Source organism: Cupressus sempervirens, chromosome 2 (assembly GCF_028749045.1).
Source record: "Cupressus sempervirens isolate cs-2001-9-10 chromosome 2, ASM2874904v1, whole genome shotgun sequence".
In the NCBI taxonomy this organism is placed as follows: Eukaryota; Viridiplantae; Streptophyta; class Pinopsida; order Cupressales; family Cupressaceae; genus Cupressus; species Cupressus sempervirens.
This window is the reverse complement of record NC_143119.1, coordinates 118073432-118086062: the sequence shown is the minus strand read 5'-3', so window position 1 is coordinate 118086062 and position 12631 is coordinate 118073432.

Here is a 12631-nt window from a genome sequence, read left to right as displayed (position 1 = left end):
TAATGTTATGAATTGCAAAATCAGTTAGAGAGAACTAAGGAAAGTGGAGAGAGGAGGACTAAGGAGACATATCTAATTAGAAGGATCATGTACACATTAGGAAAGAGAAAATTTGACATCTAGTAGTAAGGTGCTAACTAAAGGATCATGGTGTTGAATCATTCTAATAGGTGATGCACATAAAATATCCTAAAATAGTAGTCCTAACAGACTTGTTTAAATCTCTTAACCAAGTGATTGCTTTATTGTAAGATAAAGTCCTCTAACAAGGCACACTTTTAGTAGGGTGTTTAAATCCTTTATAGGGTGAGACCTAACAGTATTTTTAAGCCTTTAATAGGGAAGACCTTTCACAGGGTAGATCATAGTTTATGGTCAAACTTCTTGTAACCTTAGTTGGCTACACTTTATAGCCGCAATAGTGAAGATTTTTGGGTGTCATCCCCACCCTAATTTTACCTTCTCATTGGAGGGTTTCTAGGTAACAAATTTATTGTGTTATGTGTTATTTGCTTCATGCTATGGATGAACATGTGTAGTTAGCTATTTCAATTTACATGTTGAAGTGTAAGATGGATGTGTGGTGAATATTTTATGGCTAAAGTTTTGAAGTATTGATTCACCCCACCTCCCCCTTCTTAGATTTTACTTTCCCATTGTTATTTCTAGCACTTTCCTAGTTGTTGATCTTGTAAAAATTTTTTAATCTTGCATTAGACTATCTCAAACTTTCTAAATTTCTATCAAAAATTGGTCTTAGATTCCAATTCTCCAAACTTGTTCATCTAGATGTTTGTAATGTCCCACCATGTTAGCCAAAATAAATTAACCTAAAGTTTCACTAAGTTTGTCAAACATTTTTTTAAAGATAAAGATACAACAACAATTATAGAATAGAAGAAGCAACTAACATACACTCATACATCAACAACACATAAACATATTACATCTCCTAATGGTCCCATGACATTGAATCACATTTAAGTTTAATTAATACTAAATCCAATATATAACACATCTATATTAAAGAATAACTACAAGTACACATTCCATTTAAACAATATACAATTATCTTGAATGCCACTTGGCAATAAATAGAATGCATAATCATCCATTGTATAGGTCACAAGGAATGAGAGACTGAAATAATATACATCATAAAATAGATTACATCATCTCATAAGATACATGAGACCAAATACAACACACTTAGAGTATAACCATCCATCACAGAAATACAAGATTGGATAAAAAGGAGCATCTACACAAACACATCCAACAACATCATCCAATGGTCGGATCTCAATGGTATAAGAAAAAGCACTACACTTGACATCCTAGCACCCAAAAAGACTCACTCCAACTACACTAAGGAGATAAACTCAAGTCCCAAATAGGATAAAAAACTTAAAAGTCAAAACCAACATCTAGGTTCTAGGAATCACCTAAAAGAAAACTATCTCAAAGGGTACCAAGACACAGGTATCAAGTAATCCCAGAGGCAACACAAACACTTAGGAAATCAATTATAAATGTGGGCAAGTATCATCACATGGACTAACTCTAAGGTTGCCTAGCTAATCTTTTAATGTTCCATCCCCCTAGTGACTCTATGCGGCACTAGTATCCTTTCGTACTGACAAGGCATAATAACGAGTCAGCTCTAAGGTTACCTGGCTAGTCTTTTAATCCTCCAACCCCATAGTGACTTTTTGTGGTACCAATATCTTGTTAATTCATTTTAAGCCCATTTAATGAAATTTTATCACTTATTAAATAACCTATAATGGGTTACCTATTAGCCTCTTTAGAGCCTTGGCCTCAATTGCAATCCAATTCCCAACATGACATATAGATAACCTACCCTAAGATTAGTAAAATCAAAAGATCTCAAATAACCATAAACCAGACATCAGTTCTTAAACAAGAAACTAAAAAGTACTAAAAAATGCTAATCAAAATCAAGTATTCCACCAATATGATCATCCTAATAGGACTGATCCCAAAATCAAGTATGCATAAACCAATCCACATCATAATATGACATCACCAAGAACAAAACATACAAATGCCTTAGTCCTATACAAGCGACTGAAAAGAAATCCAAATATAACTAATCAAAGACTCAAAGGTTATATGAGATAGATCACACCATTCACCTCAATTTCACACAAGAACACTAAAAAGAAATAACAATCACTAGAGCATAACACCTCATAGAGCATACAAGACACATTACCATGGTTGAGTATAAAAGATCTTGATGAAAACATCATGATGATATCACAAAACAAAAGTCTTGAGCCTATGGTAATCCAACCTGATTGGTTAAAGCTAAGTCAACCCAACATCCAATAGTAAAATCACACATCATAAAAAGAGTACATACAAAAGTAAATCTCACAAAATATTAGGTTTTGAAAACACAGTTCAATGTTCACTATAGGTTTTCAAGTTTTCATTTTCATTTCTAACACAAAGATTCAACAATAATTAGGGTTTTAGTTTTCTTTTCCAAGTATGACTATTTATAGTGTTTTTAATTTTAATTTGGGTTCACATTTCCATTTTTTTAGTTACCAGATTTACTATGGATTTCGATTCCACTAGAATCTGAGATGATTCAACAATTCATATAAAGTCGTTCAAACATTGTTCATAGTTCAATTCATTAAAAAAAAAAACAAGTTCAATGAACATACACATCATAGTTTTCATCTTTTAAAGTATGTTAATTACTAAGGTTTTCAAATAAGAAAATTTCCCTAGCAATATAAATCATTTTCATATAAAATTGAATCATCAAGCACAACCCAAGTTTACTAAAGATAACCATTAATTCTCCCAATTAATTGCTTTAATTTTTAGTTTACTTTAGAATTATATTTAAATAATAAAGCAATAAATCAAATTTTACTAATTAAATTAAATTTTTTAACAATACTTATTAAAATTATTAATAATAATTTAAAATTAATTAAACTTTGGAAAAATTTTCCCAAAAAGGAAACTTTCTAAAAATAGGACTTTCCTGAAATAGAAACCTACTAAAAAAAGAAACTTTTGTGAAATAGAAACCTACAAAAAACATAAACTTTTCGAAAATAGAAACCTGTTAAAATAGGAACTTTCCAAAAATAGAAACCTACTAAAAATAAAAACTTTCCAAAAATAAAAACCTACTAAAAACATAAACTTTTTGAAAATAGAAACTTGCTAAACATAGAAACTTTCCAAAAATGAAAACTTACTAAAAACAAAAATTTTCCAAAAATGGAAACTTACTAAAAATGAAAACTTTTCAAAAATTAAAACTTACTAAAAATGGAAACTTACTAAAGATCGAAACTTTTCAAAAATGGAAACATACTAAAAATGGAAACTTTTTGAAAATGGAAACATACTAAAAATGAAAACTTTCCAAAAATAGAAACTTACTAAAAACAAAAACTTTCTAATAGGAATCTAGTAGAGAAATCTAGATCAAACAGTTAAAATCTATAAAATAAAACTCATTTTCTTTTCAAAACCCAAATCCTGATTTCAACATCCAATTATGAAATACCAAAATAATCAAATAAGGGTTTTCAATTTAACTCTGTCTTAGATGTATTCAAGAGTAGAGAACAATAAATTTTAACATGAGGGTTTCAAATCTCTATTTCTCATATACAAATAATTGAACAAAGAAGAATTTAAAATGTACGACAAGGTTTCAATTTCATTAATTCGTTCACAGACATAATCAAGAATATAAAATAATAAATTTCAATCACGAGGGTTTCAAACAATTCTAAAAGTTTCAAAAACATATTTAACTAGACACAAAGAAGATAGGAAAATTGAAGAATGTAAATCTACTGCACAAATTAACCACAAGATTCTACTTGAATCTGGTGCTAATTCGACAGCACAAGAAGCACACAAGAATTTTTCTTTCTTTCTGAAAACCTCTTTTTCAGAAATTGCTCCTCTAAAACCTATGTAATTGTATAATGAGCTCTAAATCTTTGATAAAGAGTTCTCCCTTAATTTGGAGCTCTAATTATGCAATCACGTGATCTCTGATAGAGAGTTCTCCCTTAATTTAGGGCTTTGATTGTGCAATCACATGAGAGGGAACTCATTGATCAATTTCTTTTTATTACTTTATTAGCTTTTACCTTTTCATGCACAACTCTTTTAGATATTTAATTACAATATATCTTAATTCAAATAATTCGCTTTCTCTTTTTAATTAATTTATTATATTTTAATTTCATGCATACGCTTTATGCAATTTAATTAAAATAACTTTATTAAATTTATGTTTTCTCTCTCTTATTAAAACATGAGACACTTTAATAATATATTTATTAATTCAACTAATAATATTATTTAGAGTTTATTATTAAAAATAAAAATCTTAAATAATAATTATTGAATTAAATAAACATAAATATGCCTAAATAGAACTTTAATAAAATCTTTAAATTTAATTCTTTTATTTAATTAATTTCTCAACTAATTAAATATAATTAAATAATAAATTTTCTTTATTAATTTTTCATTAAATTAAATCATTAAATTATCTTTTAATTTGATTTAATTATAATAGAAAATCACAACAGACCCACAAAACCAAATATGACATTACAACTGAAAGATAAAGAACATAATCAAACTTTAGGGTTAAAATCATGAATTCATGTCACTTGACGAATTTAGAAAGGTGAAACTAACTCAGATACTTTTCCTATTTTCTAGGACAATTGGCTTAGGGTTTAGGATTTGGACTCAAGAGTTATCTCCCCACTTATACCATTGAAATAATGCAATAGGGTACACTCATCTTGGCAATTCGAAGAAGTCGATACCCGATACCTACAATTTGCATAAAATCTATGCATGTACAAATATAATATTCTAAACTAAGTAGGCAATGGTAGGAAGTGGTGCATCATGTAGATCTCGACTAGCAGGTGACTATGACTCCCTTCCTCAACCACATCAGAGACATCAAACATAAAGAAAACATACACGCACACCATACACATGCAAGTATGGGGTAAGTATTCATAGAAACTGCATAAAAATAGTTCATCTAACTAACATCATGAAATAACTAGAATCAATGTATACATGAAATGACTAGTACTAAAGTAACTCAACACATATATTAACTAAGTATGAAATACAATTAATCAATTTTGGTAATCCAACACTACTAATCATAAAACATAATAATAGAATAGGCTTAAAAGAATCTAGTCAAAACAAATCAGAAAAGTCAAGTAGGGGTAGGCATTACAATGTTACTAGATAAAAAGAACATTTACTCGGGTAATATAGAATTTAGTTATTACTAACTCGCTCAAGAAATACTATGTTTTCCTTTTTCTTTTCTAATCTCTTAGGAAATACTACAATCACTCGATGAATACAATCTCTCTTAATTAGCCTTGTTACTCAGTAAAACAATATGAAACAATATATGATTGTAAAATAATCAAATCAATAATACATTATCACTAACCGACTCATTCAAGTACCCATTGAATACCATACTTATCAATTTTGTCTTCATCATACTTTATTCATCAATCAAATCCTATTCATTAATCTAATGATATGGTAGTCTATTGAGTTGGCATAATATCTAGCTAACTAGGACTCTAACATCAATAACATATAACAACTGATATGACTCTTTTATATACATTCATAGCATTACCTATTACATTATTAGTTGGGGCTAACAATCTCCTCATTTGGCATTGACGAAAATACATAACATATGATTTTACATTACAAACATTACATAAGATAATCAAATGTATGCATTAACAATAATACAACTTTGCAACTCTTGTCACCAATTACATAAAATTCATAACTCAGTGTGTATCTGCAACAACATAGGGTGTGTACACCAAGTTGGTGTACAAAAAAGTGAACAACCCATAAAAATAATTCTCAATAACCCAATTGAGTTTCTAATAACCTGATCAAGTTATTTAAAAATTCAAATGTTGGCTAGGCTTGGTACCAAGCCTAGCCATAATAATAAAATAATAACCTGATCAAGTTTTTTAATTTACATTTCTTAAAAATTTGTTCGGGTTTCAAGAAATGGAAATATTTATTGTTGCCTACATTTGAGGGCATTTTTACCTCCTTAAATGACAACAATAGGCATCTAGGTGATAGTAACAAGTATAAACCCGATCGGATTTGTAAAAAAAGTTGTGTTTTTTTGGCATTTTCCTCCATGGTACCCTGCAAACAAGGTATGTGTTCATTTTCTATGTAGTTTATGTAAATTTTTCATCATAGTTTGTAATTTGTTTATGTAATTTCTAAGGTTTGTAATTTATTTTTGTTAGAGTAATAAAGTATTTTCTTATTAATTAAATCATATTGATTTAATTATTAAGTCACTTATTATCTCTAGTTTACTTAAGCTAAACTTTGGGCATATAATAATTAATTCTTTTAATAATTATTATCATGCAACCTAGGTTAGTTACATTTGTAGGTTTTAATCTCCTTTATAAGGATTGATCTCTTTGTAATAATTTATGCATTCAATACAATTTGCTATTTGTTTTTGCACATAAAAAATGTCTCATCTTATGTGGACCTTTGAATTTGAGCCTTCATAGTTTTTGCTTCTCCCTTTCTACAATAGGTGTTTTCATGTAGTGATTCTTGGGAGCTATGGGGTTGAGCTTTCATCAACTTCAACATGGTATTAGGGCTCCAGATCTCCATGCCCATGTTCTTTTTATGAGAGGTTTAGCTTGGTTTTTAGATTTGTGTTTTTTCCTTTTAGAGGGTTTCATTTTTTAGAGTTTTTTTGTATTGGATTTAGGGGTCACCTTTTTTGGTGTACTTTGAGCCCAAATGGACCTCACCGTTATATTCAAAGAGCCTCAAAACCCTTATTTCCATATAAAATTTATCCAATTTGGCCACAGTTGCCATCTGAGGCAAAAAAAATTGCCTCTAGACCAGGAATACTTCTCAAGCAGTGATTTATTTTTTATGAAAAACAATATTTAAAAATTAAAATGTATTCTTTTCAAGTTTTTTATTTTATTTTAGAATTTAAAAAAAAAAATCTAGCTATGCATTTTTCTTATTAGAAAAAGGTGAAATGCCTTTTTTAATAATGTATGCACACTTTTATGAGAAAGTCAATCAAGGATGTTAGCACTAATAGTAATATGGGTCTTCACATGAGCCTAAATTTGACAGCCTTCAAACTATCATATGTTTGATTCTTTTATCTTAAAGAGTAGATTTTTTAGCACTATCTTGCACATATGGTGTCGAAATAGGCCAAACAATATATAGCCCACTAGTAAATTTGTACCTATTTTTTGATGAGGATTGTTCAATATTTCAAGGAACGATGGTCAAAAAATTGTGTCGCTATAATTTTGTCAAAATATAGGGCTATCTATATATCGATGGACCATGCCATAAAAAATGATCTCAATCTATGTCAAGAGGTGACATCAAAATATTTCTAAGAAATGTTGAAACTTTGATAATTAGGAGATTGGTATTGATGAGCTTTCCATACCATTGATGACAAGCCTCATTGAAACATTGATGAAACATCATCAAAATCCTATGAGATTTTGATGGCATTTCCATGTCATCGATAATAATATCTATTGATAGATTGCCTAATTGTCATCGAACCTTTGGCAACAACCCTAATGGTTTAAAAAAAAAATCTTAAGAATCCTATTTCCATAGATTTTTTTTGTGGAAATGCTGCAAACTAAAGGAATTCACCAATTTGAAGAGTCTCTCTTGTGCTAGCTATCTTTTTTTGCTATTGAACTTTAGAAAATATGGTATTAATCTTCGAGCTACATTAGATGCATGTAATTTTACATCCATATCATTCAAGGGATTTCATTCCTAATGCTCTCCATATTTCATTGCTTAACTATACAAAAGCATGTCTTAATGCTCTCCAAATTGAGGCCCCTTTGTCCCCCTATCCCTCTATCTTGTCATACCCCAAGTTGGTGTAACTATGCGATTGAATGAATAGCGTAGGTCCCCTAAGTGATTACTTGCAAATCACATTATTTCACCAAGTAAGAATCCACTGAATAGAGGAACCTTGAAGTCATTTCATGATCTTATTGTGTAAGCTTAGCATGAGAGATGACCTTATTCAAGAAAGGATTGACTATTTAGTGTTTCATGCCAAAACAATGAGTTTTTGATTCTACATGTTGTATTGGAGAAAAACTCATCTCAACACTACCATAGTTTTCTTTTGCATCAATGTCGATGCAAAAAAAAAACCACCCAAATTTTTGGTTTATAACATATGAAGAAATAATGAGTTATCTTTGGGCATAGCTATACAAGGTCTTATATCAAGTCAAGTACTATCAAGCAGTAACAAAAGATTGACAACTTCCCATGATAATAGAGTTAGGAAGTGAAATTCAGATAGGTGCAAATGGCTAGCTACCCTGATGTGATCATAGAAATCAAAATATGCATCAACTAATAGAATTTGACAAGTCACAGATAAGCATCATTGAATAGCTAACAATAAATTTTTTAGAACAATAACTTCCATGGTTAGACATGCTCATCAAAATCAAATAGAAAACACAAAAGAACATAATATTAATGCTTTTGATAGGAACATCTTCAATTAATGCTTTGCATGTGAATACTTAAATGAGTAAACAATAGAAGGTTAGCCCTCCTTTTTATATCTTTTCATTGCATTTTTTTCATGTTGCACAAGAACTTTTTTCATTCTCAATCACATACTTGTTGTTATCATCCTCTATAGCACTTACACCAGTACTTGGAGACACCCCTTCCAAATAATTTTCCACATACTTCCTTAGCTTCTATTGATCTTCCCATCTAAGAATATCAAACCCTTCCATGCCAGCTAATCTAAAATTACATTAGCAAAATGGTTTAGCATTTGTGCCTTGAAGACTTGATTAAAGTAAATGCCAAGAGAATAATTTTTAATTCAAAGCATGAGGAAGCGTAACATACATTTGAATTTGACCATGTTTCTTCAGAATACACCCTACATGATTCCACCATTGAACCATAAAGGGTTAAATGCATTATTTTGCACGAGTGTAATAATGTAATAACACAGTCATAAAACAAAACATCAAAATTAAAATAAATTGTGTGCAAGGAAAGTTCTCAATAAAAATGTAGGCAATATTAGATCAAACCAAACTTGCAAGATCTCAACAACTCTAATTGTACCAATGATGCATTAGAGTAGGCAAATATACTTACTATAGCTTTTTGGGACTATTTGTAAGTCTCTCAGCTCAATATATTTTCACAATGGATGAAGGAAAATATCATAGTGAACTAACACTACATTACTATTTGATTCAATTTATTGCTGAATCAAACATGTTTTCTTTTTCTTAGGCCTTGTGTTATTAGTGGTTTCAATCATCCATCTTATGGTTTAAGAATGGTATTTTCTGGGGCTTCAGTTTTGTGTTTTAGATAGTGGTCTTAACTTTATTTTATTTTTTATGCATATGGAAGGCATTATAGGCTTTTTATGTCAAATTTATAGTCTCAAGTAGCATGGTACTTTAGGCTCTTTTATAGATGGTACTACCTTGTTTTGGGTCATAGGATTGTGCGTCTTTCTTCTTACAAGGAATGAGTTTGTGTTTTGACAAGGGGAATATGTTTTTGATGAAAACAAAATACACACGATGATCTGATTTGAGTTTTCTAGTTATATCCTTTGCCCTTTTTGTTAGAATTGCTTTATAATAACTAGGAGGCTGGGGGGTGGGGTGAGGAAGGTGAATCAGTTATTCAAGGTCCAAATGTCCTGTTCAAAATTTTCACTAAGTTTAGTGAATCCATTCAACCATTCATTCATCCAAGCTTTAACTTATCTAATTAGCAAATTACTGTAAATCAACATGCAAGTATAACACATAAGAAATCAACACATGACATAGTGATTTATGTGGAAACCCAATTTGGGAAAAACCACCAGTAACATGCTACTCAATTCTCACTCTTCTGAAGTGATGCCTTGTGAAAGGCCTATCCTATTAAAGGCTTACAACACATTGTTAAATGTGACCTTGTTAGAGGATTTAACCACCCTATTAAAAGTGGGCCTAGTTAGAGGACTTTAGAACATTCACTTAGAATGCCACCCTATTAAAAGATTTACAAATGGCTGTTAGGCCAACCTAAGTCCATAGGATTTTCAGATCTAATACAATTGCTAGAGAGTATTAGAAAATCTTGACTTGACTACAACATACAACTTATCTTGCAGATCTCAGATCACTTCTCAGCTCATACCCTTGCCTGGCCTTTAATCTCTGTAACTCTTGATAGCTTGCTCTCCTTTCAAGCTTTATATCCTTGAGTCTCCACACTCAATGTACTCATGCAATCATCTCTTTATGACCACTCATAGAAGTGGAGCCTCTGTGCTCTTCCTTCTCCTAGATGTCTCCTCCTTGACACCCTTCTAACTACTTTGCAAATTTGGCTCTTCAGCAGCAATAGTATCGGTAGCACTTTGCTTCTTGGTCTATGAATTCTTAAATAGAAGTCTTGGAGTACCATTTCCTACTTGATTCTTTTATTTTTCAAATTCAATTTGCATGGATTAGGTAGGATTCATTGCATCTAACCCATATTTTATTTCCTCTAGAAACTTCTTGAATAATCCTTTAGAATTCACCCAAAAATAGCTTACATAGGATTCTATGCCAACAACTCATCATCCTTATCTTCCAACTCGTTCACAAAATTAAATGTAACCACTATGTCAGCTTGGTTTTGGAAAATCTTCATCATTTGAAATAATATAGTAGCTTAGCACTATTGAAATACTGGTGCTCGACACATACTGTGTTACTCAGCATCAACAATGTTTTTCTTGATGCTCAACACCTGAATATCACTTGACACCAACTGAAATTTTTTTGATGCTTGGCACCTGGTCTTCACTTGGCACTTGAAGATCACTCAGCACACACTAGAATTGTCTGTTACGTGGCTTCTACTCAGAATTTTCTTAGCTTCAACTAACTTATTTGGCACCTACTAATGATCTTAGTTTAAGCTTTGCAGTAAACTTTGTTACAACTTCTTCCTCCAATGTTTCTAAGTGTGACCAACCTCTGTATCTTTGAGTATGTCATCAATACATTACTTAACCATTGTCTTAACTAATCCTTGCACTTCATTACAACATCATAAGTCAACCTTTTCCTTAGGTGCTCTTGTTACATATTGTTGATCAAATCCTCTTCATAAATCAATTAAGTGATAATACTTGGATCTTATAAGAAAATATCATCCCCACAAATAGCAGGTTTGACATCAATGACAAAAAATGATTGAAACCATTCTTTTACAACAATCTCCCTTTTTGATCTTTAATAGCAATAAGCTTTTCAATTAGATTTCCAACACTTTTTAGTGGTTTCTATAGCCAGCATTGGCCCTTTCAGTTGCTTGGCATAATATTACATTTATGTATTCTTTGAATTCCATCTTGAGTGAGTACCCTATGGATAACTAAAATTATTCAAACTAAAAAAGCCATATGCCTTATTTTGATAATACATTATCTCCATGCTTACCATGCACAAGATGCACTTCAAAGCAATTTTGAATGTAGTGATGATGCACAAGATGCACTTCAATGGAATTTTCATTGTAGTCACGATGCACAAGATGCACTTCAATAGAATTTTAAATATAGTGATGATGTTTTGAACCCAAGAAGTAAATTAAAAAAATCTAAATCTCTTTGTTTCTCCTTTGAAATAGCTAGCCACAATAGAATTGTAAACACAGGAAGTATAGGGAAAGATGATTTCTCTCATCCTTGTGTTCTAATGATACACAAGATATAATTTAACACCTAAATAAATACTTACAAGACCATCTTGTCAAAGTATCATGGAAGTCTCCAAATATTGAAAGGATTCAAGTAAGGTTATGGAAAATATATAGGATCAATTTAAGTATCATGGCAAGGATCTCAAGTATTTTGAGGATGCCATTTCCCTTAATCTATCCAACTATTTTGTGAACTGTGACTATTATTGTAGAGTTTTATAAGTCACCATTATGATTGGGTCTCCTATCATTCCATGAAGTTTAATGAGATAAACCCTCTTATTGGATGAAAATGGCTTTTAAGTTTTTTTGAGTCATTGTGCAAAAAAGACATTATCATAATTTATTGACCATGATAGTGACAATCATACTAATATATTGATTCATTAAAGGTTAGATCTATATGGTTGGAAACAAAATATTGTGATTGACCTTGAAGTGAATTGAGGTTATTTATTTGATTTAAAGTGTGCATTGGGAAGGTTTTGATCCTTTTGTGTGTCACTATTATGCCATAGTCATAGTATGACATTTAAATCAAATTGTGAAAAGAAAGAGCCTTTGGTTCCAACAAATTTTGTGCATTTATTTGTCAAGATTGAAAGGATATAGGGAGAAAATATGAATCCATATTGAGAGTTGTCAAACTGATTCAAGGTTGAGGATTATGTGGGAAGAGTAATATTGTCATGAACTGCCTAATAGGCCTTATTGTTAATCTGATTAGTGA